The 26,663-nt window shown below is 33.3% G+C and overlaps 1 long non-coding RNA gene across 1 annotated transcript in view; it reads left to right on the top strand.

Moving 5' to 3' along the window:
* Positions 1-18,352, top strand: part of LOC144578972 (uncharacterized) — a 202,746-nt gene extending 184,394 nt beyond the window's left edge. The window contains exon 5 of the long non-coding RNA XR_013525657.1: positions 18,024-18,352. This is a non-coding gene — a long non-coding RNA (uncharacterized LOC144578972). The remainder of the gene's footprint in view (positions 1-18,023) is intronic.
* Positions 18,353-26,663: the final 8,311 nt, after the last annotated feature.

Genomic DNA, 26,663 nt, shown 5'->3' with positions numbered 1-26,663 from the left:
TTTTTTGCTATCACACCAAAGGCTCAGGCTACAAAAGCAAAAATAAATAAATAAATTGGACTACATAAACCAAAAGCCCTTTCCACAGCAATAGAAACAATCAATAAATGAAACGCCAACCTACAATATGGAAAAAAATATTTGCAAGCCATGTCCACATATCTAATAATAGGCTAATATCCAAAAGGTATACATAATCTTTACCACTCAATAGCAGAAAAATAAAGAAGTCAGTTTAAAAATGGGAAAGAACTTGAACAGAGAGTCTGCAAAGAAGACATAAAAATGGTTAACGGATACATATAATACTGTGTTATACATACAATATTGTGTCAATATCGTATGTCAAAAAATGGCAATGAGTTGCCCTATGCAGTATGCATTAAAAACTCAGAAAGGCCAAAGCTATAAACAATATAATGCAATATCTGCAATATCAGAAAAAATATATATTAAAACCACTGTATTACCCCATAACAGGCTGGACAGCTGTTAAAAGACAAGAGATAACGAAGGTTGCTGAGGGTGTGGAAAAAGGGAACCCTTGAACACTGTTGGTGGGAATGTAGATTGGTACAGCCATTACATAACAGTATGGAGGTTTCTGAAGAAACAAAAAATAGAACTACTATATGACAGCAATCACTCTTCTGGGTAAATGCCCAGAAAATCACCACCACATAAAGATGTCTGCATTTATGTATTGCAGCATCATTCACAATAGCCAAGGTATAGAAACAATTGTCATTAATGGATGAATAAAGAAAGTGTAGTGTGTGTGTATATATATATATATATATATATTCACACATACATACATACATTTTCTTGATATACTCAAATGTTATATATATATATTATATATATTTATATACACACACATATATATGAATATGTAAATACTATTTAGTCTTAGAAAAGCAGATCCTGGGCCGGGCACGGTGGCTCACCCCTGTAATCCCAGCACTTTGCGAGGCCGAGGCGGGTGGATCACGAGGTCAAGAGATCGAGACCATCCTGGTCAACATGGTGAAACCCCGTCTCTACTAAAAATACGAAAAATCAGCTGGGCATGGTGGTGCACGCCTGTGATCCCAGCTACTCAGGAGACTGAGGCAGGAGAATTGCCTGAACCCAGGAGACAGAGGTTGCGGTGAGCCGAGGTCACGCCATTGCACTCCAGCCTGGGTAACAAGAGCGAAACTCCGTCTCAAAAAAAAAAAAAAAAAGAAAGAAAGAAAGAAAGAAAAGCAGATCCCGCCATTGGCCACAACATGGTTCACCTGGAGGACATTATGAAATGTGAAAGAAGCCAGACACAGAGAGAATACTATGTGGTATCTCTTATATGTAAAAACTGAAAAAAACAGTCAAAGTCAAATATATACAAATACATAGACATAAAAAATAAAAAAAAAATGGTTACCGCGGTGGTGAGGCTGTAGGAAATGAGATTAGGCAGAAAGGTACATTCAGGTAGCAGATGTAAGTCTAGAGCTCTAATGTAATGAGGATTATAGTTTATGAGATTCTAATGTATTAGCGATTTTCTTTTAAATAAATAAATATTAGCTGTTATTCTCATCAACAAACATAACTCTGTGAAATGACAAATATATACATCTGCTTCACTATAGTAGCCAATTTACTATCGACATGTATGCCATAACATCGTGTTGTAAACTTCAAATATACACAGTCAAATTTATTTAAAAATATAATAAAAATAGAAAAAAATTTCACTGACAGGATCTATGGGTTTCTCCCTTACAACATTATTTCAACAAATTACATGCACAAATAGTGTGAATATGTTAAGAAATTTACTTGCATTATTATACGCTCACAACTTGTTCTTAATGCATATTTTATGTAATTGTGCATTCAGTTTGCTAGTATACAAGGTTTTTAATCTGAATTTATGGTTTATAATGTGTAGTAACTTACCTTTCTTATAATCTCAGTTAAGTAGTAAACTGTATTTTCATCTCAGACAATGCATTGTGGATTTCTTTTTGTCTTATTCTCTAAAATAATTTTAAAACTAATCAGAGTTATTATTTTCTTGAATGTTTGATAAATGCTTCTTTGAAAACTATTTATGCTCAGTGATAACTAGAAATTAAGTGTGTGTAAGAGTCACAAAACAATTTAGGGCTTCTGCTCTACATTGAATATTATTAAATAATTATGCCATTTTATAACATACTTTTCTAAGTTTTCAAATTTATTTTTATTGCATTTTAACCTGAAATGATACCTCTCACATCATTATTATCGTTACTTGTACTAATTTATATCTCAATTTTTATTGATCAATATTGTTAAAAGGTTATCTATTAAGCACATTTTCAAATATTTAAATATTTATTATATTGAAGCTCTGTACAGGAAAACCTCGGAGATACTCTGGGTTTGGTTTTGGACCACTCTAAGAAAGCCAATGTTGCATTAAAGTAGGTTACATGGATGTTTTGGATTCTCAGTGCATATAAAAGTTATTTTTACACTATAGTCTATCGAGTGTGAGTAAGGATTATGTTTAAAAAATGCACACACTTTAAAATACTTCATTAAAAAAATAATAATGATTAAATGACCCTTTAGCCAGTCGTATTCTTTTTGCTTATGGGAGGGTCTTGCCTTGATGTTGATGGCTGCTGACTGATCATGGTGGTGGCTGCTGAAGGTTGGGGTGTCTATGACAATTTATTAAAATAAAACAATTAAGTTTGCTGCATCGATTGACTCTTCTTTTTACAAAAGATTCCTTTGTATCATCTAAAGCCACTAGTATTTTATCCACCATAGAATTTCTTACAGAATTGAAGTTAATCCTTTTAAAACCTGCCACTGCTTTATTAACTAAGTTCACTGTCTTATACTGACATAATACGGGATTCAGAAACAATTACAAAAATAGTGTCCGTGATCACTGATCCAACATCACCATAATAAATTTAATAATAGAAAAAACTATAAATATTAGGAGAATTAACAGATCTAGCAGAGACACCAAGTGAGCCCATGCTGTTAGAAAAATGGGGTTGATCGACTTTCTTAATGCAGGATTGCCACTCTACTTCAGTTTGTAACACATGCAATACTATATCCTAAGTACAATAAAGTGATAAGCGATAAAGTGAAGCATTCCTGTATTTTATATTTTATTATATTATATTAATATCTGGTGTTTATTATTTTCTTTTTGTTTATTATGCAAATAGTGCAAAATACTCTTCTGTTTTGATGTTTATCTTGTTAATTTTATTCTTTAATTGTTCATGAAGGCATATGAATGATTTTAATGTCATTCTCAATATTGTGTTGGCCACATTGTTCATGTTTGGAAATGTAAAACCATGCCTGCTGATGTTAATAAATAGATTTTAAACTTCTGCTTATATTACATTATAATTTTTCCAATTTTTAAATAAATATCCAGTATAATTTATCATGTTTTCTTTGACTGACTGGTTACTTAAAAATAGGTCTATATATTTGTAATTGATTTTTGTATTTATTTCTATAGTTATTTCTGTCATGGATCACCACTTGAATCCCCTTATGTTGAGAAAATATAGCCTAATTCTTTAAATTTTATTAAGACTTGCATAGTAGGTATTCAATTATTATAATTTGCGTGTTTTATTATTATAATTATGTTCATTCTTTTGATTGTTCAATCTTCTGTGTAAACTTTTCACTTTGGTACAAACTTTTGGTTTTGTATTCACTTGATCTATAAATTACAGACATGTTATGTAACGTGTGACCAATATTGTTGCTATTACAATGTCCATTGCGTTTTTATTATCGTTTGATTTATATATGGCTTAATTAACAGTTTTTGTTAATGTAAGACATACATACAAGAAGTGTACAAATCATAAGTGCATAAAAGTGGTTATTATTTAACCATCAAACACATGATTAATAGAATATTGCCATTACCATAGAAGCCTACACACCACTTCTAAAAAGGAACCATTATTCTGATTTCAGTTGCATAGGTTATTTTTGACTGTTTTATGAAATTCATAGATTATGCATTTTTCCATGGCTTGACATATTATGTTTGTGAGACTTCTCTATGTATTATATGGCAATAATTTGTTAATTTTAAATTTTGTATATTATTCCAACAGTCAATGGATTGATATATCATAGTTTATCTAGCCTTTTGCTGAAAATAAGCTTTTAGCTAGTATGCATAATGCTGCTATAAATATTCCTTTAAATATTATTCAGTGCACATATACACGCATTTTAGTTAGTAAGTGACAGGCTATTAAAATGTTCAAATATAATAAATATTGTCAATTAGCCTCTGAAAGTGACTTTTAAAACTTCATTTCTATGAAGAATATATGAAAATTCTCATTATTTCCCATCCTCACTGAAACTTGGTACTACCATTCTGTGTCAATTTTCAGAATTTGATGGGTGTTTTCTTATTCCAATCGATTTTTCTTTTTATTTTCCTGAAGATTAACAATTTTAAGCATATGTTTGAAATATGTATTGGCTTCTTAGATTTCCTCTTATATGAAAACCTTGCTCAACATTCTCCTAATTTATCGTCTGGGTTGTCTACTGGTTTAAAAGAACCCTAGCTTTATTTTAGTTATAAATTTTATTGGATAAATGTGTGGCAAATAATTTATATTACTTCGTGGCCCATATAATGCTGCCTTTAGGGGTGTCTTTGATGAATTAATATTACTAATAAGAGTTCTTAGCACTGTCCAAATTTGTTTTAATTTAAGTATTCTTATGTTTGTGCATCTGCTTCTGAAAATTAATGTTTGGATCATTTATTTAAAAACTATGTTAAGTTTAAATATATTTTTTAATTGTCATTTCATGCTAGTATAGTCAAACTTTGACATATAATAATAGTCTTTATAACTAATACAATTTTTCCCCAATTAAGGTATATGCTACTTTGTTTAAAAATACCTAAAAATCTTTTGTGCTCTATCATGACCTATTAAAAAAAACTCTGAACATCTTTTGTTTCAGTTGGAGAATTTTTTATTTTATATTTATATTGGTTATTGATGCATTTGAATTTTCTGTAAATTTGAGCTTTTGTTATAAAAAACAAACATAATTATCAGTTTTTTGTACAATGGATAATTATTATAATTATACATATTTTATTTTCCCACCATATTTGTCTCTTGTATCTTCTATTTGGGGTCAATTCTCAGTTATCTAAACTAATTATTATATTATTTAAAATATACACTTACAGTTAATTTATTACTTCTGGAAAGGCCTTTCTTACACTCTCATAAGTTAATATTTTTAACGTAGGGTAGATTTTCAGTTTTACAGTTATTTTCTTTTCACAACTTGAAGAATTTTTTTTTTTTAGAGGAAAAAATAGGGCTGTATTTCACTATTAGATGAGAGGTAGTCAGAAGATAATTGAATTATAGTATCAAGCAACCAGATCTACTATTGTATTGGTTTAAACATAGTCACTTGGACCTTCAACTTGAAGAATTTATTTCAGTCTTTTCTATTGGTCTTGCAAATTCTCATGTTACATCATTTATTGTTCTTTGTATATAGTATTAATTTTGCTGGTTGCTTTAAACACATATTTGTTTTCATATATTTTGGGCAGTTTTCAGAATTTTTTTTTATTTCTTTTCGTGTATTTTGTCTAGTTTTTGGTGTGTTTTCCAGTGACTTTCATCAGTGTGGAAAATTCTCAATATTTTCTCATCAACTGTGATTTATTTATATCTACATCATCTATCCGTCTGGCAATCAAGTTAGTCCCATGATGAATGTTCTCATTTTTGTCCTCCATGCTTGTTGACTCTTCTTTCATATTTTCTTTCACTTTTGTATCTTTGTTGAATTCTTAGTGAATTCTTCATATTAATTTTTGTTTCTGTTTAGTAATGTTTTTTGTTTTGTTCAGGTTGCCATAACTCTATTAAACTTTAGAAAATCTCTCTCCCTCTCTTTCTCCATAGTCAGGTAGGCAGATAGTTTAGATATAGATTTAATTATAGACAGAGATATTTACATGCACATAATTTCTAGTAGCTCTGTGGTACTTTTTCAAATTACGCTTGATTCTTTTCACAATATTTTATTTCTGGATTACATTTCTATTTATCTTTTGCCTTTTAAATTAAGTATTTAAACATCAATATCAATTATCTCAATATCTGAAGCTGCCTACCCAGCAGGAAGCATTTTGCCATGCTTGAATTTAACCTGAATTATTTTAAGCAGTATTTGTTTCCAACAGCAACCTAAGGTGTCACTAATCAGGGATCACTTTAAATTTGTATTTCATATTAGAGGATCTTGAACCAAGCATGCAGTATAAATTCAAACATGTAAGTCAGTTTTGTAACTGGAAAACATACTTATATTTGCCAATCCCCAGGGCAGAATTATTTTGTACTATTTGGAACTGAGGCCAAAATAGTTAATTAAACATATTGTTTTTGTATGTGGGCTGAATTTTTTTCTTTTTCCCCAGCCTTTCACAGGCTCCACAACTCTCCAAAGTTCTGGCTCCTTATGGAAATCTTGATTCCTACTTCACATTGACAAGGCTTAACACCTTTTCAGGAGTCTCCACATGACCATAAAAATCCCTGACTTTTAGTTTTATAACCAGCAAATGTCCTCAGGATGGCTCTGATTTTGCTTACATTTATAATAGTCATTTTCATTCCACTTTTGTCTTTAGGAATTTTTCTCTCTTCTTTTTTTTTTTTTGAAGTTTAGCCATCATTTGAAAATATTTCATTTTTCCCAGTATGAATGACTAGGTTTAATAAAGCAGGGAAGCTTCTAAGAACATTTATTCAAGAAAATCTTGCATTACAAATATATTGTTAAACTTGTAGGACATAATATTTCCTCCAGCATTTAGCCAAATGAAAACATGGAGCATTTGAAAAATCACGTATTTTCATATGTTGTATTAAAAAATAAAGAAGAAAAGAAAAAATACATAGTTGTCCTGTGAAGTCAGTAAGACATCATGTGAAGAACATTAGAAACAGAATTCATCCTCACCCAGAGAATTTCCTCCATATTATGCTGACAGGTGGTAATTCAATAGTCAGAAAACGTACAAAGTGACAACAAGGTACATGTAATTTCGAAAAAGTTCTTCTTGTGAAAATTGATTCCTTTAGGCTGATCACATATCTGATTGCCTGAATGAATATACACAGAAATACATGCTTTCCTTCCCTTGTTTATTTTTTAGTACAACATACATATGTACAGACAGAATTGTATAGTGAATCTCTGTACATTACTCAGTTTCATCAATTATTATCTTAATGTCCAGCATTGATTCCTTTAGTAACAACTAATTCACTTGTTCTTAAATATTTTGAAGCAAATCCTACAAATATCTAATCTACTTGTATTTCAGTATGCATCTCTATGAGAGAAGACTTCCTTTCCAAAAAGCATAATCATAATAATCATTTTAAACTTCCTTTGCAAACTTGTGCTGAAGCAATTCTATCTTATCTATCTATCTATCTATCTATCTATCTATCTATCATCAATCTATCATCTATCTATCATCTATCTGTCTGTCTACTTATCAATCATCTATCTACTATAACACTGAATAAATAGCAGTAACAACAGAGTATCAGATATGCCACCAATCTAAAGAGATTATATTTCACAAGGAGAACTTTTCCAAAATTACATGTGCTATATTGTCGCTTTGAAGGTTTCCTAACTTTTGAATCACCACCTGTCAGCATAATGCAGAAGAAATTCTCTGAGTGGGGATTAATTCTGAGTCTAGTGTTCTTTGCATGACATCCTGCTGTCTTCACTGGACAATCTAATTAGCCAAGCTGGTGGTAAAAGTGAGATTATACACCAAAAAGTGAAGAACGTTATTGAAGATTTTTGAACTGGAAATCATGTGTACTAAGTTATAATCATTTGCAATTTTGACTCTTAGGTATTTTATGTAGAAGTTACATGGTTATGAATTTTTAACTTGAAAAGTCAATGTAAAGGTATTTCTGGTTTCTAAAAGAAGACTATTCTAATTACAATTGTAACAAATCAGTCCTATATCCAAATGTATCTGCTCTACAAATATTTGTCAGGTGTAGTCTGGATGCAAGTTTTTATTCTTTCTCAAGCATATTTACTTCAAGCAATACTTTCAATTGCTATATTAATTTTAATGTTATTTGTAACATAAAAACAAATTTTCCCACGACTTTAGTTCCTCTTTGATGCATTTGTGATTATTCACTGTTTCTAAATGAATGTGTCTGAGGGAAAAATTAGATATTCTTTTATATTGCTGTCATTACTATGTCACATGTTTAACATAATCTTAATCCACTTGATATTCCAAACACTAAGTCCAGCAATATAACTTTATTATTATAAACATCATATAATACACTTCGTTAACAATTGCCTCATTGTTACAAAATGTTCTTCTGTGTACCTATGTGTCTATATATTTATATACTGATACATGAAAACCTATATATATATACAAACACACACAATTATATATATGTATATATACACACATTACTATATACAATATATATAGTTATATACATAAAATGTGTGTATATATGTATATTCTATACACACACACGTATGTAGTTACAACCTCTGCCTGAAATTAACTATCTCTTTCATTCTTTAGGTATCAAGTTATTATCTTACTATATGCTTACATGCTTTAGCAATTATGCCAAATTTCCCTTTTTACTAAATGTGAAGATAGTTGCAACACCTGTCGTTAGACAATCACTCCTAATCTCATTTGAACATTTTTAATAGTTCCCATTCATAAAATTTCAATTTTATAACTATGTTATCTTTCACCACTCAATATTCATAGCAATAACATGTATGTAGATAACTCCTAAGTCTAATTCAATTTATATTCTACCTGTCTTTTAAGATCTTAATATCTTTTTTCTCGATGAAGTTTACATTTATCCACTCAACTACCAACAATCCCTCTATTTTCTGAATTTTTAAATACTGATTTTATGATCTACTTTTCTTAGCTTAATTTATAATACTAACATCACATTATTTGTAGCTGATTTGTTATACTTAAAACATTAATGGAATTGTAAATTCATTTTATAGTTATGTATTATCTGTTTTCATATCTGTATCTACTATCAATGCCTCACAAGTGCCTTTAAAAAACCTGTTCAAAAGATATGTATTATATATATTATATATAACATAGATTTTATATATAATATATATAACATATATGTATTATATATAACATACATTATATATATTCAAAGGATATATATTATTATATATATTATATATATTCAAAAGATATATATTATATGTATATAATAAATACTTATTAAATTACATTGGCCTTAGAGGGTAACTTTTTTTCAATAATAAAAGCCATTTTTCACAAATTTCACTAATTTTGCTGACACAGGTAAAGCTTTAGCTTTCCCATTTGGACAATGCAAATTTATTTAAGTATATGTCAGTTAACTCATGGAGATCAATACAGATTTAATTGAAGTAAATAAGGGCATTTGTAGACAGAAATAACTAGATTGAATGTTAAATTTCTCTCAATACTCTTAACAGTTCTTTGCCGTCTATTTCCCTTAAGATTATCAAGTTAGAAATACCTTTATTTTCCTTTTTTCTTTTTTTCTTTTTTTTGAGACGGAGCTTCGCTTTGTTTACCCAGGCTGGAGTGCAATGGCGCAATCGCGGCTCACCACAACCTCCAGAAATACCTTTATTACAACAAACTGCATAGTATCCACAACATTCAGCAATGTGTATTTTCATTTGATCCTAAAAGTAGGCTAAACTCCACACTGTTTTGTATATGGAAAAACATATTGGGCTTATTAAGATTAGTAATGAGAATTGATTTTACAGTGAGTAATCTGAATTTTATGCGTGTCATTCTAACTGGGCTAATGAAATGATTTTGGTTGCCAGAAGCATTGCAGTCTGGCTATCTGGAGAGCAGCATTTTACATGAGCTGCCAGAAATAAAACTATTCATTTGCACTTCTAGACAGAAAATGTGGGTGTCTACAGCCTGCCATACAGAACTAGAGAAATCCAATTGGACAATAAAAACCTTTAAAGCATCTCTCCAGATGGTTAAGCTGCTGTTCCTTCACGTGGAACTGCAACACCCTACTTTAGGTGATGGCATTTCTGCCTATGTATGAAAATTCAGAAAAGAAGTTTAGAATTCAAAGAACAGTATTCAGCTTTGTTGGTGATCAATATTTTTAGCATGAGTTTTTAGCTGTGATGTTTACCATACAGCTTATATATGACAGGAATATATAAGTTTCTTCAACTAACTGAGTAAACAATAGCATTTTTTATAAACAGAAGCAAATACATCTAATGGCACACAAAGGAAGAAAATATGGCAAAGAGATACTATGATCAGCAAGCTTGATGTTCTGTCAACAGTCAATAGTAATTTTTTAGGAGGAATGAATTGAAGATTTCTTCCTTGTGCTTTATATGATAAAGATTACTTGGGTGTCATTCTAGCTTTTATAAAAAATGACTAATGGCTATACAAATATTATTCTCAGGAATCATCTGATATGGCAGCCAATAGCTTCTGGATATATTAGATTTTTACTGGTATTGTACAGATGTGTATAATTACTGCTTTGCTTTGCTTGAATAGAAGCCATCTGTTTATCTTAGGATGATTCAAACATTTAGCAAATTTAGTTTCTTTAGCAGAATCTGAATTCTGTTTCTTTTTTTTTTCATTTCTTGTGATTTAAGTGACCACTATGGGTAAGACTCTCTGGATACTTCAAATTCAAAAAAAACCTTGAACTTCTGAAGAAAAATATTGACATTGACAAGAAAAATGTTGTTTGTCTTACAAAGGGCTGTATTAAATTCATTTTGCTAAAATGTTATGTTAAATATGATTTTTTGTTGTACATGTATGTTAAACAGATCAATTTATTCAATGTTATACATTAATGGTGAAGTTTTTCCACTCCTTTGGTTTAATATCTATTATGGTAAAAAATGAAAACTTGTGTGGCTTCCATCTTTTAAGGTGGCTGACTACTTTGATTTTCTGATATTGACTGAGTCTCAAATTGGTAAAAACAATTTTATACACACACATACATATATACACACACACACACACAGACACACAGACACACACACATAAAGCACTGCTTGTTCCAGTTATTCATTACTCCATAGTGACATAGCCCACAAAGTTAAACGACAAGTATTTAAATATATCTCAACATTTTGTATATCAGGAATTTGAGAAAGGTTCTGGTGAGTAATCCCTATACTTCAAATGGTGCCAACAGACATTAGCGGCATTTAGCTGGAGGATAAATTAAACCTGAGGCCCGAGTTGGTTTAACTAACATTCACAGTCTGGTGACTTTGTAGGGATGTTTGCAAATCCGAAGCTACCATTGGAGCATCTTCACTTGGCTTTTTATGTACCTTAGGCTTCCTCAGAGCACGTTGCCCTTAGTGGGTATTCCAACTTCTAATACTCCCAAAAAGCAATGGTAGTACATACCTGCTAATGTTGTTAGAGTTGTCAAAATGTTACCTTCACCTTTACTAGGGCACAATATTTATCCTATTTTTAACATTTATTAGTTTTTATTTTTTGTAATCTTTGGTTAAATTCACCAACAAATTCTGTCAGTATCTGAGCATCAGCTTTTTGATTTTGCTATTGTTGCATTTAATTCCTTCCTTTGTGTGCCATTTTATTCTTGTAGAAGTCACAAAAACAATCAGATTTAAAAATGGTCAAAAGAACTGAATACACATTTCTCGAAAGAAGACATATAAATTGCCAACAGGTATATTTAAAAAGTGTTCAAATCAGTAGTTACCAGGAAAATGTAAATCAAATCACAATGAGATATGTCCTCACTGCAGTTATAATGACTACTATAAAAACATAAATAATAACATTCTGAAGAAGATTTGAGAAAGGGAATTCTTATACCCCGTTGATGGTAACATTAGTTCATATAGTCATTAGGAAAACAATATGGAGTTCCCTCAAAAATAAAAATAGAACAGCCAGATGATTCAGCAATCTCATTATAGGTTACATGTCCAAAGGAAATAAAATTAGTATGTCAAACAGATATCTGCATTACAGCATCATTTACAATAGCCAAGATATGGAATCAACCTATGTTTACATCAGTGGATGAATGGAAAAAGAAAATGTGACATATATACCCACTGGAATACACATTGCACAGTAGGGTGATTTAGTTAATAATTATGTATTTTATAGTTCAAAATAGTTCAAAAAGAGGATTTTGAATATTGTCACCACAAAGAAATGGTACATATTTCTGAAGATGGATATGTTAATTCCTAATTTGATCATTACACTGCATACATGTATGAAAGGATCACACTGTCTGCTAGAAATAGGTACAATTATGTGTTAATTAAAAATAAAATCAAAAAAACAAATTGAGAAAAAAATTTAAGCTTTAAGAATCATATCAGCAACAAACAAAAAGTTGGTATTTATCCTTTACTATTTCTTTTGGTGAATATCTATATCCTAAAGTCTTTTTATTTTTCCCTTATAACGAATGCTAATTCACCCCAACTTTAAATTCTAGACTAACCATGATTTTCCTTATTATTTTCATGTTAGTTTTAATTGTCTTTTGGCATTTAGTTTTGATTTTTTAATTAAAGAAGTACTGCTAAGACAATTGCCATCTTTTGCATATATTGCGTATTTTGCCCATGCTGGCTTCTAACGTATTCTCCTTAACCTTGAATAGTTTCTTATTTTACTCTCATGTGTCTTTATTAGAATTACTTTATTTGCTTAGCACTAAAATGGATTTCAGTTTAAGAATCTAAATTATCAAGTTTCTGTGGTCTTTATTTTTTAGCAACTTCTATTGAACATTTAAAGAAACCTTAATCTAGCATTCGTAATTTTAATTTGAACTTTTATTTAACATTTACCTACCTCTGTCTTACATCTTAATTTCTCAGCATCATCACATTCCCATTTGGAATATTTTTATTGTTCTTGTTGATAATAAACTAATCGTGTTTATTTTTTTCTGCTTCTTTTGCAAGAATTAATTTCTACCTGTTATCCCTCTGCTTATCTCTTTGAATAAACCAGCATACACATATTAAAGTATATTATACACATCTTTTATTTGAAGTTCACATATATTCTGCTGTTAATATATGTCCTTCTTAACATTAGGTATGTTTATATATTATGCACAGTTGGATTTCTTTGTGTGAAATTATTTTTTGATCATTTTTCCATTACTTGCTGTCTCTTTCTACACCTTCATCTAGTCCATATGTTTTCTTTTTCAGTTACCTCTTCCCTGTGGCCTTCTCTCCAAAATATAGGTCTTTAATATTGGTTTGGGCTGATGCTCTGTGCTTATTTTGGGGATGTAGGGAATCTATTCTTCAAAACAGTAGGTGGTTTGACTCAATCCCTGGTCAAGGGTTTGTGATTTTTCTGTTCCCACCAGCCTAGACTATAGGTTCATAAAAGCTTGAGTTTTCAGAGGTCAGTGTTAACATTCTGAAGCTTTCTTTTTGAAGCATGGGAGAAGAATATGAACTACACATTTGACCTCTAGTTTCCATCTGTGAGCTTGACTCCAGTCATTTTTGAATTGAATTTTGAATGGAAGTTTTTTTTCCGTTTTTTTCCCTCATGGTTACCTTGCATGAACAGAACTTCTGGCAACTCCTACCTGATTTTAGACCAGTAGAATAAGCTGTGGTGTTAGCCCTGTTCCCTGTTCTCTAGTTTTGATTTTTAGTCTCAAAGATCTCATTTTATACAGCTGACTTTTGCGTTTTTATTTTATGTTTTATCCAGGATTTCCATGATTTAGAATAAGAATGGGGTACTTAAAATTATAATGTTACAATGACTGGAAGTTGAAACAAATTATATAAATTATAGAATTATTAATTGAAATATCTCAATCTTCCTGCAGTGTGTTTCATAGAGTTATAGAAAAAGATAATAGATCAAATGTTTGTATAATGCTTTTATTGTAATTTCAAGTATCACAAAACTGCAGTTAGGCCAGGTGCAGTAGCTCACATCTGTAATCCCAGCATTTTGGGAGTCCGAGGCAGGGGGATCATGAAGTCAGTAGTTCGAGACCAGCCTGGTCAACGTGGTGGAACCCCAACTCTACTAAAAATACAAATAAATGTTCAAAAATCACAAACATTCCTATACATCAAACAGACTGAAAGAGAGCCAAATCAAGAACAAACTGCCGTTCACAATTGCTACAAAGAGAATAAAATACCTAGGAATACAACTAACAAGGAATGTAAAGGACCTCTTCAAGGAGAACTACAAACCACTGCTCAACAAAATAAGAGAAGACACAAACAGGTGGAGAAACATTCCATGTTCATGGTTAGGAAGAATCAGTATCGTGAAAATGGCCATACAGCCCAAAGTAATTTACAGACTCAACGCTATCCCCATCAAGCTACCATTGACTTTCTTCATAGAACTGGAAAAAACCACCTTGAACTTCATATGGAACCAAAAGAGAGCCTGCATAGCCAAGTCAATTCTAAGCAAAAAGAACACAGCAGGAGGCATCACACTACTGGACTTCAAACTATACTACAAGGCTACAGTAATCAAAACAGCATGGCACTGGTACCAAAACAGAGATATAGACCAATGCAACAGAACAGAGGCATCGGAGGCAACACAACATATCTACTACAATGCAATCTTGGATAAACCTAACAAAAACAAGCAATGAGGAATGGATTCCCCTTTTAATAAATGGTGTTGGGAAAAACTGGCTAGCCATGTGCAGAAAGCAGAAACTGGACCCCTTCCTGACACCTTACACTAAAATTAACTCCAGATGGATTAAAGACTTAAACATAAGACCCGGCACCATAAAAACCCTAGAAGAAAATCTAGGCAAAACCATTCAGGACATAGGAGGAGGCAAGGACTTCATGACCAAAACACCAAAAGCATTGGCAACAAAAGCCAAAATAGACAAATGGGACCTATCAAACTCTACAGCTTCTGCATGGCAAAAGAAACAGTCATTAGGGTGAATTGGCAACCAACAAAATGGGAAAAAATTTTGGAGTTTACCCATCTGACAAAGGAATTATATCCAGAATTTACCAATACCTAAAATAGATTTACAAAAAAAAAAAAAACAAACAAGCCCATTCAAAAATGGGCAAAGGATATAAACAGACACTTTACAAAAGAAGACATACATGAGGCCAACAAACATATGAAAAAATGCTCATCATCCCTGGTCATTAGAGAAATGCAAATCAAAACTACATTGAGATACCATCTCACGCCAGTTAGAATGGCGATCATTAAAAAATTTGGAGACAACAGATGCTGGAGAGGATGTAAAGAAATAGGAACACTTTTACACTGTTGGTGGGAGTGTAAATTAGTTCAACCATTGTGGAAGACAGTATATATCCAAAGGACTATAAATCGTTCTACTATAAGGACACATGCACATGAATGTTCATTGCAGCACTGTTTACAATAGCAAAGACCTGGAACCAACCCAAATGCCCACTGATGATAGACTGGACTGGGAAAATGTGGCACATATACACTATGGAATATTATGCAGCAATCAAAAACGATGAGTTTGTGTCCTTTGTAGGGACATGGATGAATCTGGAAAACATCATTCTCAACAAACTGACACAAGAACAGAAAATGAAATACCACATGTTCTCACTCATAGGTGGGTGATGAATCATAAGAACACATGGACACAGGGAGGGAAGCACTACACATTGAGGTCTATTGGGGGGAATAGGGGAGGGACAGCAGTGGGGGAGCTGGGGAGGGATAGCGTGGGGAGAAATGCCAGATGTGGGTGAAGGGGAGGAAGACAGCAAATCACACTGCCACGTGTGTACCTATGCAACTATCTTGCATGTTCTACACATGTACCCCAAAACCTAAAATGCAATTAAAAAAATAAAAAATAAAAATAAAAATTTCAGTCATGGGTTACTCAAAATAATATAAAATAAAATAAAGGACATCTCCTACTTTATATGTATGTGACCTACCTACTCTTATTTGTAACATTTGCTTTGGAGTAATAGTACAGCAAGATGTTTTTAAATAACCTAATACATATTTTTTGAATTCTATTGTATAATGTTTTAATAAATCTAGGCTTTATTGTAGTGTACATATAGCAGCTTCTCAGGTGGATTAGAGTAGTGTTAAGTTCCAATGCAGTTATAATTTTTTAATCTTTTAAAATATTTTAATCTTTAAGAAATGCATTTTCTTTTCTGTGTTTTCAAAGATGAAAAAGAAATAACAGTTTATTTTGCTTGTGACCTAATCAGATCATTTTTAATAAACATATAGAAAACACAATTTTATCATTATTTTAAAAACACCTAATTTGAATTGTCAGTTTCAGTTGTTATAAATGATTGAGTTAATGCTTTCATGGATATTTCGTAACTGTCCATTTACACACATCAATTACTGTTATTTTCATTTGTTTTTGATAACCAAATTTGTATCTACTTATACAATTTGAAAATATATAAGATATAATTTAATTCTAAATGCATAAATTAAACATGGAGGAATTAAATTCTAAATGAGGCAGCAAATGTCTGGAATTAGAATTTATAATGTTATTAATTATGTTTATTCTAAAATTTCATCATATAATTTAATTTTCCAAATATTTTTATTTTTAAATATTGGCTTTTCTTGCAATTTTCTAACCAATATTTTTGCTTTTAGTAATTTTTTTTTAACTTTTAAGTTGATGAGTACATGTGCAGGTTTGTTACATAGGTGTGTTTCATGGGGGTTTTTCTATAGAATATTACATCACCCAGGTTTTAAGCCTAGTACCCATTACTTATTTTCCTTAATATTCTTCCTCCTCCCTCTTTTCACCCACTAATAGGCCCCAGTGTGTTGTTCCCCTGTATGTGTCCAAGTGTTCTCATCATTTACCTCCCACTAATATGTGAGAACATGCAGGAACAGTTGTTATTCTTACTGGGTATTTTGTTTTGCTTTTGAGTCAGTGTCTTGCTCTGTCACTCAAGTTAGAGTGCAATGGCCCAATCATAGTTCAGTACAACCTTGAACTCCTGGGCTCAACTGATTCTCTCACCTCAGCCTCTGGAGTAGCTGGGACTACAGCCATGCACCACCACACATGGCTAATTATTAAACATTTTTTTGCAGAGAATAAAAATGTTGCTCAGGCTGGTTTTGAATACATGTCCTCAAGCAGTCCTCCAGCTTCGGCCTCCCAAAGTGCTGGGATTATAGGCATGAGCCACCATGCCCACCCAGTTGTTTTTCAATAATGCATTTTCCAGAGCACTTCTTCATAATTCTAATATCATGATTTTGACTTGTACATTGCAAAATTTTGTTTTCATATTTATAGAGCTGCCTTAGACCTGCTGACTACAAAAGCCTGTTGATCTATTCAGGTCATAGAAGGCTGAGATACATGGTGATATTTGTGTGTTCTGCCAGGACAAAGCTAACTTGTAGGAAACTATCCCTCGATAAAAATATATTATGGACATAAAAGTATTTGTTGGTCTTGCAATGCATAACTTTGTTTTTCTATATACATGTGGGATATTATGTTAAATATTTACCTTAGTTTTAACATGAACAAATTACATTAATACCTGAGTTTTCTATGTGATGTTTTAGCCAATGTACATGATGAAGGAGTAGCTTCTCGATATTAGAAACACTATAGAAACACTATAGTCAAATGAGAAAACTATTATTAATAGTAACAAACAACAAATCAATATTGGGTTTATATAAAGCAAATAGAAATATATGAAATTTAATTTACTTTTTTATTCTATGTATTTAAAGCATAAAAAATGATGTTTTAATATATATCTATGTCTTGAAAATAATACTACAGGTAAATGAAATACCCTTCACTACGTAAGAGACCTCTTCAAGGAGAACTACAAACCACTGCTCAACGAAATCAGAGAGGACACAAACGGATGGAGAAATATTCCATGTTCATGGTTAGGAAGAATTAATATCGTGAAAATGGCTATACTGCCCAAAGTAATTTACAGAATCAACGCTATCCCCATCAAGCTACCATTGACTTTCTTCACAGAACTGGAAAAAACCACCATGAACTTCATATGGAACCAAAAGAGAGCCCGCATAGCCAAGTCAATTCTAAGCAAAAAGAACACAGCGGGGGGCATCACACTACCGGATTTCAAACTATACTACAAGGCTACAGTAATCAAAACAGCATGGTACTGGTACCAAAACAGAGATATAGACCAATGGAACAAAACAGAGGCACCGGAGGCAACACAACATACATACAACTATACAATCTTTGATAAACCTGACAAAAACAAGCAATGGGGAAAGGATTCCATGTTTAACAAATGGTGTTGGGAAAACTGGCTAGCCATGTGCAGAAAGCAGAAACTGGACCCCTTCCTGACACCTTACACTAAAATTAACTCCATATGGATTAAAGACTTAAACATAAGACCTGGCACCATAAAAACCCTAGAAGGAAATCTAGGCAAAACCATCCAGGACATAGGAGTAGGCAAGGACTTCATGAACAGAACACCAAAAGCATTGGCAACAAAAGCCAAAATAGACAAATGGGACCTAATCAAACTCCACAGCTTCTGCACAGCAAAAGAAACAGTCACTAGAGTGGATCGGCAACCAACAGAATGGGAAAAAATTTTCACAGTCTACCCATCTGACAAAGGGCTGACATCCAGAATTTACAAAGAACTCAAACAGATTTATAGGAAAAAAACAAACAAGCCCATTCAAAAGTGGGCAAAGGATATGAACAGATACTTTACGAAAGAAGACATATATGAGGCCAACAATCATATGAAAAAATACTCATCGTCACTGGTCATCAGAGAGATGCAAATCAAAACCACATTGAGATACCATCTCACGCCAGTTAGAATGGCGATCATTAAAAAATCTGGAGACAACAGATGCTGGAGAGGATGTGGAGAAAAAGGAACACTTTTACACTGTTGGTGGGAGTGTAAATTAGTTCAACCATTGTGGAAGACAGTGTGGCAATTCCTCAAGGCCTTAGAAATAGAAATTCCATTTGACCCAGCAATCCCATTACTGGGTATATATCCAAAAGACTATAAATCGTTCTACTATAAGGACACATGTACACGAATGTTCATTGCAGCACTGTTTACAATAGCAAAGACCTGGAATCAACCCAAATGCCCATTGATAATAGACTGGATTGGAAAAATGTGGCACATATACACCATGGAATATTATGCAGCAATCAGAAATGATGAGTTTGTGTCGTTTGTAGGGACATGGATGAATCTGGAAAACATCATCCTCAGCAAACTGACACAAGAACAGAAAATGAAACACTGCATATCCTCACTCATAGGTGGGTGATGAAAAATGAGAACACATGGACACAGAAAGGGGAGTACTAAACACTGGGGTCTATTGGGGGGAAAAGGGGAGGGCCAGTGGGAGGGGGAGGTGGGGAGGGATAGCCTGGGGAGAAATGCCAAATGTGGGTGAAGGGGAGAAGAAAAGCAAAGCACACTGCCATGTGTGTACCTACGCAACTGTCTTGCATGCTCTGCTCATGTACCCCAAAACCTAAAATCCAATAAAAAATTTAAAAAAAAAAAAAAAGAAATACCCTTCACTTGAAAACTATAATCTATTCTATTTTTATATTTCTTTTAAAATTTTATTTATTCACTCATTTTCATAAGTTTATGTATTTGAAAATATATTAATTTATGAGGATTACATAATAGGCTAAAATAGCTTTAAAAAGTTGTTGATTCTAAGAATATAAAATATGCAGATAATACTAATGAAACTTAACATAATAATCTGCCTTTACCATTGATCTAACAAGGAAAACTAGTCATTGCTAATATTATACTATAATTTTAGAGGTATAGAATTATATGAACCTTTTTTTTTCAGGGCATATAAAAGTTATGTTACTTTTTTTAAAATATATATTTTATTGCATTTTAGGTATTGGGATACATGTGAAGAACATGCAGGATTGTCGCATAGGTACCTACATGGCAATGTGGTTTGCTGCCTTCCTCCCGATCACCAATATCTGACATTTCTCCCCATGTTATCTCTCCCCAACTCCCCACCCTCCCCCTGCTGACCCTCCCCTAGTTCTCCCTGACACAGAACTCAGTGTGTGACGCTTCCCTCCCTGTGTCCATGTGTTCTCATTGTTCAACGTCCACCTATGAGTCAGAACATGTGGTGTTTGATTTTCTGTTCTTGTGTCAGTTTGCCAAGAATGATGGTTTCCAGATTCATCCATGTCGCTACAAAGGACATGAACTCATCATTTTTTATGGCTGCATAGTATTCCATGGTGTATATGTACCATATTTTTCCTGTCCAGTCTATCATCTGTTGGCATTTGGGTTGGTTCCAAGTCTTTGCTATTGTAAACAGTGCTGCAATGAACATTCATGTACCTGTGTCCTTATAATAGTTGGGTATATACTCAGTAATGGGATTGCTGGGTCAAATGGAATTTCTATTTCTAGGTCCTCGAGAAATCGCCACACTCTCTTCCACAATGGCTGAACCAATTTACACTCTCACCAACAGTGTAAAAGTGTTCCTATTTCTCCACATCCTCTCCAACATCTGTTGTCTCCAGATTTTTTAATGATCACCATTCTAAGTGGCATGAGATGGTATCTCAATGTAGTTTTCATTTGCATTTCTCTAATGACCAGTGATGATAAGCATTTTTTGGTATGTTTGTTGGCCTCATGTATGTCTTCTTTTGAAAAGTGTCTATTCATATCCTTCACCCACTTTTGAATAGATTTGTTTGTTTTTTTCTTGTAAATTTGTTTTAGTTCTTTGTAGATTCTAGGTATTAGCCCTTTGTCAGATGGTCAGATTACAAAAATTTTTCCCCATTCTGTTGGTTGCTGATTCACTCTAATGATTGTTTCTTTTGCTGTGCAACAGCTCTGGAGTTTTTGTTTTTTTTTTTTTAGATGGTGTTTCGCTCTTGTTACCCAGGCTGGAGTGCAATGGCGTGATCTCGGCTCACCGCAACCTCCACCTCCTGGGTTCAGGCAATTCTCCTGCCTCAGCCTCCCGAGTAGCTGGGATCACAGGCACGCGCCACTGTGCCCAGCTATTTTTTTGTATTTTTAATAGAGACGGGGTTTCACCATGTTGACCAGAATGGTCTCGATCTCTTGACCTCCTGATCCACCCATCTCAGCCTCCCAAAGTGCTGGGATTACAGGCTTGAGCCACCGCACCCGACCAGCTCTGGAGTTTAATTAGGTCCCATTTGTCTATTTTGGCTCTTGTTTCCAGTGCTTTTGGTGATTTAGTCATGAAGTCCTCTCCTATGCCTATGTCCTGAATGGTTTTGCTGAGGTTTTCTTCTAGGGTTTTTTTTTTTTTTTTTTTTTTTGAGACAGAGTTTTGCTCCTGTTACCCAGGCTGGAGTACAATGGTGCGATCTTGGCTCACTGCAACCTCTGCCTCCTGAGTTCAGGCAATTCTCCTGCCTCAGCAGGAGTAGCTGGGATTACAGGCATGCACCACCATGCCCAGCTAATTTTTTATATTTTCAGTAGAGGCAGGGTTTCACCATGTTGACCAGGATCTTCTAGGGTGTTAGGTCTTTTGTTTTTGTTAGGTCTTTTGTTTTGTTAGGTCTTTTATGGTGTTAGGTCTTATGTTTAAGTCTTTAATCCATCTGGAGTTAATTTTAGTGTAAGATGTCAGGAAAGGGTCAAGTTTCTGCTTTCTGCACATGGCTAGTCAGTTTTCCCAACACTATTTATTAAACAGGGATTCCTTTTCCCATTGCTTGTTTTTGTCAGGTTTGTCAAAGATCAGATGGTTGTAGATGTGTGGCGTTGCTTCTGAGGCCTCTCTCCTGTTCCATTCGTCTATATGTCTGTTTTGGTACCAATACCATGCTGTTTTGGTTACTTATATGAACCTTTTACAAGCTATTGAGATCCTGATACATGTGCTATTTGTTTATTTAATTATTGATTTTAGTAATTCTGAAAATACTAGGAAATGTTCACATATGAGAATAGGTTTTAGTTATCCATATTATAATTAGGCTGTTTTTTTCCTTTTATTACAGATTTATCCATCTGTCATCTTTACAATTACTGCCTTTCTAATTAGGTTTCTGAGTCGACGTCCAATTTATTGATTCCCAGTACTGGGATCCAAGCAACCCACTATGCCGGGTTATAATAGACATTTTAACCCACTGTACAAACTTATAATAGACAACCCACTGTACAAACTTATAATAGACATTTTTAAACTATGGCAGTTCTAAAAGCAGATGTTAATCAGCCACGAGCAAGATTGTATGTACCTTACAACTCAGGAAAAACACAACTGGCTTAATTTCTAGATCTTTGGACAATACACGGGGCAAGGCTGCACCATGCTAGAATACATGCCGGATGCTGCTGCTGCACAGATCACAATTGGAACGTTGAGGTGCTAGACTCCCTACTTTCTCAGTTGCCTCATTTTGTACACAGTAAATATATTATATACCTAAAGTTATTCTATGTACTTCTTATGTAGACATACCTGGAGCTTAATATAGTGGAATCCATAAGGCTTTAGTGAATAGTTGAGGAATTATATCATGCTCATTATATTCAAGGCTGTAAGAACAATGATACAGTTTAGATTTATCTTCCTTCATCTACCTTAGAAGATTTAGAGGAGTCCTGAAAAGCGTGTATATTTGGGGTTACTTATGAAAATATAGTTGTACAAAATATAATGTTGCAGACTAGTATTCATTACTGATATTATTAAAAGATCATATCATTCCAATTAAATTAATAGACAACTGGATTTTCTTTATAACTTTTGCTCAAACAGGAGAAAATCCTTTGATAAATGATGAGGAATGTTAATACTGAAAGCCAAACAAGGCATCAGCCTCTCCCAGCTCAAATTCAAGTACTTTAAACACTTCAATGAAGGCCTCCAGAAAGTGGAAAACTGGCTCTTACTATCAGAGGGAGATTCATTATTGAGTACCTCATTTGCAGAAGTCATCATCTGCTAACCACCCAAAAGTATTTCTTCAGTATTCCTATAGTCATTGTTAAAAATTTTTTGTCACGTTTGTCATTTCCCTTGTGAACCTCCTGGTCTTCCCTTTACAATCCTTTTGTGCTGCTAAGCCTATTTACATTCTCAAACCATTCCATCCACACTTTGCTAACATCACAGAAAGGACTCAAACTTCAGTATGACTACTGTCTCCAGTGGATTTTGTTTCCTTCATATTATCAGCTGCCAGAATTATCTCCATATTATGGGTTCCTGTATCCTGTTGCTTCCATTAGCTCCTGAGAAAGTCAAAAGTAAAAGGCAAGCATTACAAGATTCTCTGATTTAACAACAGGACAATTTAAGCCAAAGTAGTGGTAGTGAGATTCTTCATAGCACTTAGTTACAGAACTGATGTTTTCCTTATTACCCATGGATTTTTTGATCCTCTTAGTAACCTACATTAGGAGATCAGGATCCATATTTTTTAATCTCTATTGGAACTTTATTCTAGCCTCCACTCCTTCCCTATCTGCCCTGTTATATTTGTTTTCTTTTTCCTTTTTTTGTATTTTTCCTTTTTTTTCTGAATAACACAGTTCCTAAAATCATACACTAATATTGTTTTTTCCAACTCTATGTTCATAAAAATATTAATAGACTCCAAGAGAATATAAAAATAAAATCATGCCTTTTAAATGCATTGTTTGGCACTACTCCAGGGAATTTCCATCTAGCATGCAGCTATTCTTTAAATATTTGACTGCATACAAACAGCCACTAGTTGTCTAAGTACATAGTATTACAATATTCTTTGTTGATGAGAAAATAAGAACAGAGAAGTGAGGTAGGGCAAGGGGAATTATTATAGATGGATGTTGAAAATTGTTTTTTAAATGAAATAATCAAATAACTTCTAAAATAATATTCAGTATATAAAATTATTTGTAAATAATGCTGACAAGCATAAATATTAAACCATCCCTGCATGCCTGGTATGACACTCACTTGCTTATGATGGATTATCTTTTTCATGTGTTATTGGATTCGGTTAGCTAGTATTTTGTTAGGGATTTTAGCATCTATGTTCATCAGGAATATCGATCTGTAATTTTCTTTTTGGTTATGTCCTTCCTGGTTTTGGTATTAAGGTGATGCTGGCTTCATGTAATGAATTAGGGAGGGTTCTCTCTTCCTCTATCTTGTGGAATAGTGTCAAAAGAATTGGTACCAATTCTTTGAATGTCTGGTAGAATTGTGCTGGGAATCCCTGTGGTCCTGGACTTTTTTTTTGTTGTTGGTAATTGTTTATCATTTTAATTTCATTGTTTCTTATTGGTCTGTCCAAGGTATCTAATTCTCCCTGATTTAAGCTAAGAGGGTTTTATTTTTCCAAGAATTTATGCATCTCTTCTTGGTTTTCTAGTAATAATAATTGACCTGGATGAGACTGGAGAATATTATTCTAAGTGAAGTAACTCAGGAATGGAAAACTGAACATCATATGTTCTCACTGAAATGTGAGAGCTAAGCTATGAGGATGCAAAGGCATACAAATGATACAATGGACTTTGAGACTTTGGGGGAAAGGGTGGGAGGGAGCAAGGGAGAAAAGACTACAAATAAGGTACAGTGTATACTGCTCTGGTGATGGGTGCACCAAAATCTCACAAATCACAACTAAAAAAGTTACTCATGAAACCAAACACTACCAATAATCTATGGAAAATAAAATCTATACTTTTTTATTATGCTTTAACTTCTGGATTACATGTGCATATTTGTTACATAGGTATCATGTGCCATGGTAGTTTGCTGTACCCATCAACCCATCATCTACATTAGGTATTTCTCCTAATGCTCTCCCTCTCCTAGCCCTCCTCCCCTTTACAGGCCCAAGTGTGTGATGTTCCCCTCCCTGTGACCATGTGTTCTCACTTTTCAACTCCCACTTATAAGTGAGAACATGCAGTGTTTGGTTTTCTGTTCCTGTGTTAGTTTGCTGAGAATAATGATTTCCAGCTTCATCCATGTTCCTGCAAAGGACATGAACTCATCCTTTTTATGGCTGCATAGTATTTCATGGTATATATGCACCACATTTTCTTTACCCAGTCTATTATTGATAGGCATTCGGGTTGGTTGCTATTGGGAATAGTGCTGCAATAAACATACACGTACAAGTGTCTTTATTGTAGAATGATTTGTAATCCTTTGCGTAAATACCCAGTAATGAGAATGCTGGGTCAAATGGCATTTCTGGTTCTAGATCCTTGAGATATCACCACACTGTCTTCCATAATGGTTGAACTAATTTATGCTCCCTCTAAAAGTGTAAAAGCCTTCCTATTTTCTCCCATCCTCTCCAGTATCTGTTGTTTCCTGACTTTTTAATGATCGCCATTCCAACTGGCATGAAATGGTGTCTCATTGTGGTTTTGATTTGCATTTCTCTAATGACCAGCGATGATGAGCTATATTTCATATGTTTGTTGGTCTCATAAAATTCTTCTTTGGAAAAGTGTCTGTTCATATCCTTAGCCCACTTTTTAATGGGGTTGTTTGATTTTTCTTGTAAATTCGTTTAAGTTCCTTGTATATTATGGGTATTCACCCTTTTTCAGATGGATAGATTGCAAAATTTTTCTCCCATTCTGTAGGTTTCGTGTTCACTCTAATGATAGTTTCTTTTGCTATGCAGAAACTCTAGTTTAATTAGATCTTATTTGTCAATTTTGGCTTTTGTTGCCATTGCTTTTGGAGTTTTAGACATGAAGTTTGCCCATGCCTATTTTCTGAATAGTATTACCTAGGTTTTCTTCTAGTGTTTATAAGTACAGTTAAGTTTCTATTATATTTGTAAACAATACTTTTTACATACTTAAAAGTATCTTGGGACATTAATTAGATATAAAGTTAACAAATCTCTTTTGCTCTTTCTCCCATTCTCCTTGTCTCACTTATAAGAAATTCTGTATTTTAAATGCCTAAGTGCTAATGCTGATTGCAATACGTTGTTTAATATTAGAAGAATTTTCCCACATATTAAACAATTTGTATAAATAAGACTATAGAAATGTTTTAACATATGACGAGTCTTTCTAATGATTAGGTACTTAGGTATTAAAGTGGTCTTTCCATGAAGAGTTCTACTGTCTATGTCTATTCCTTCTTCTTCCTGCTGAAACACATGTCAAATCTACTTTCCCTTTCCTTGTTGCGGCTCTGGAAGCATTCTTTACTACTTGTACTCTGAGGGTTTCTGGTGGTCATAGTTAATCAGACTCCCCAGAAGCAATGTTTTTTCTTTCAATCTGCTTCCAGTCAAAGATAAGCCTTAGACATCACCCGGTGTTCAAGCAGTTTATTTTGGCAGCCCTCTTACAAGACAGATAGCAGGAATAGGCAGTGGCTTTGGCCAGATACAACCAGGGTATTAGTT

The sequence above is a fragment of the Callithrix jacchus genome, chromosome 1, assembly GCF_049354715.1.
Source record: "Callithrix jacchus isolate 240 chromosome 1, calJac240_pri, whole genome shotgun sequence".
Taxonomy (NCBI): Eukaryota; Metazoa; Chordata; class Mammalia; order Primates; family Cebidae; genus Callithrix; species Callithrix jacchus.
This window is presented reverse-complemented; position numbering and strand designations above follow the sequence as displayed.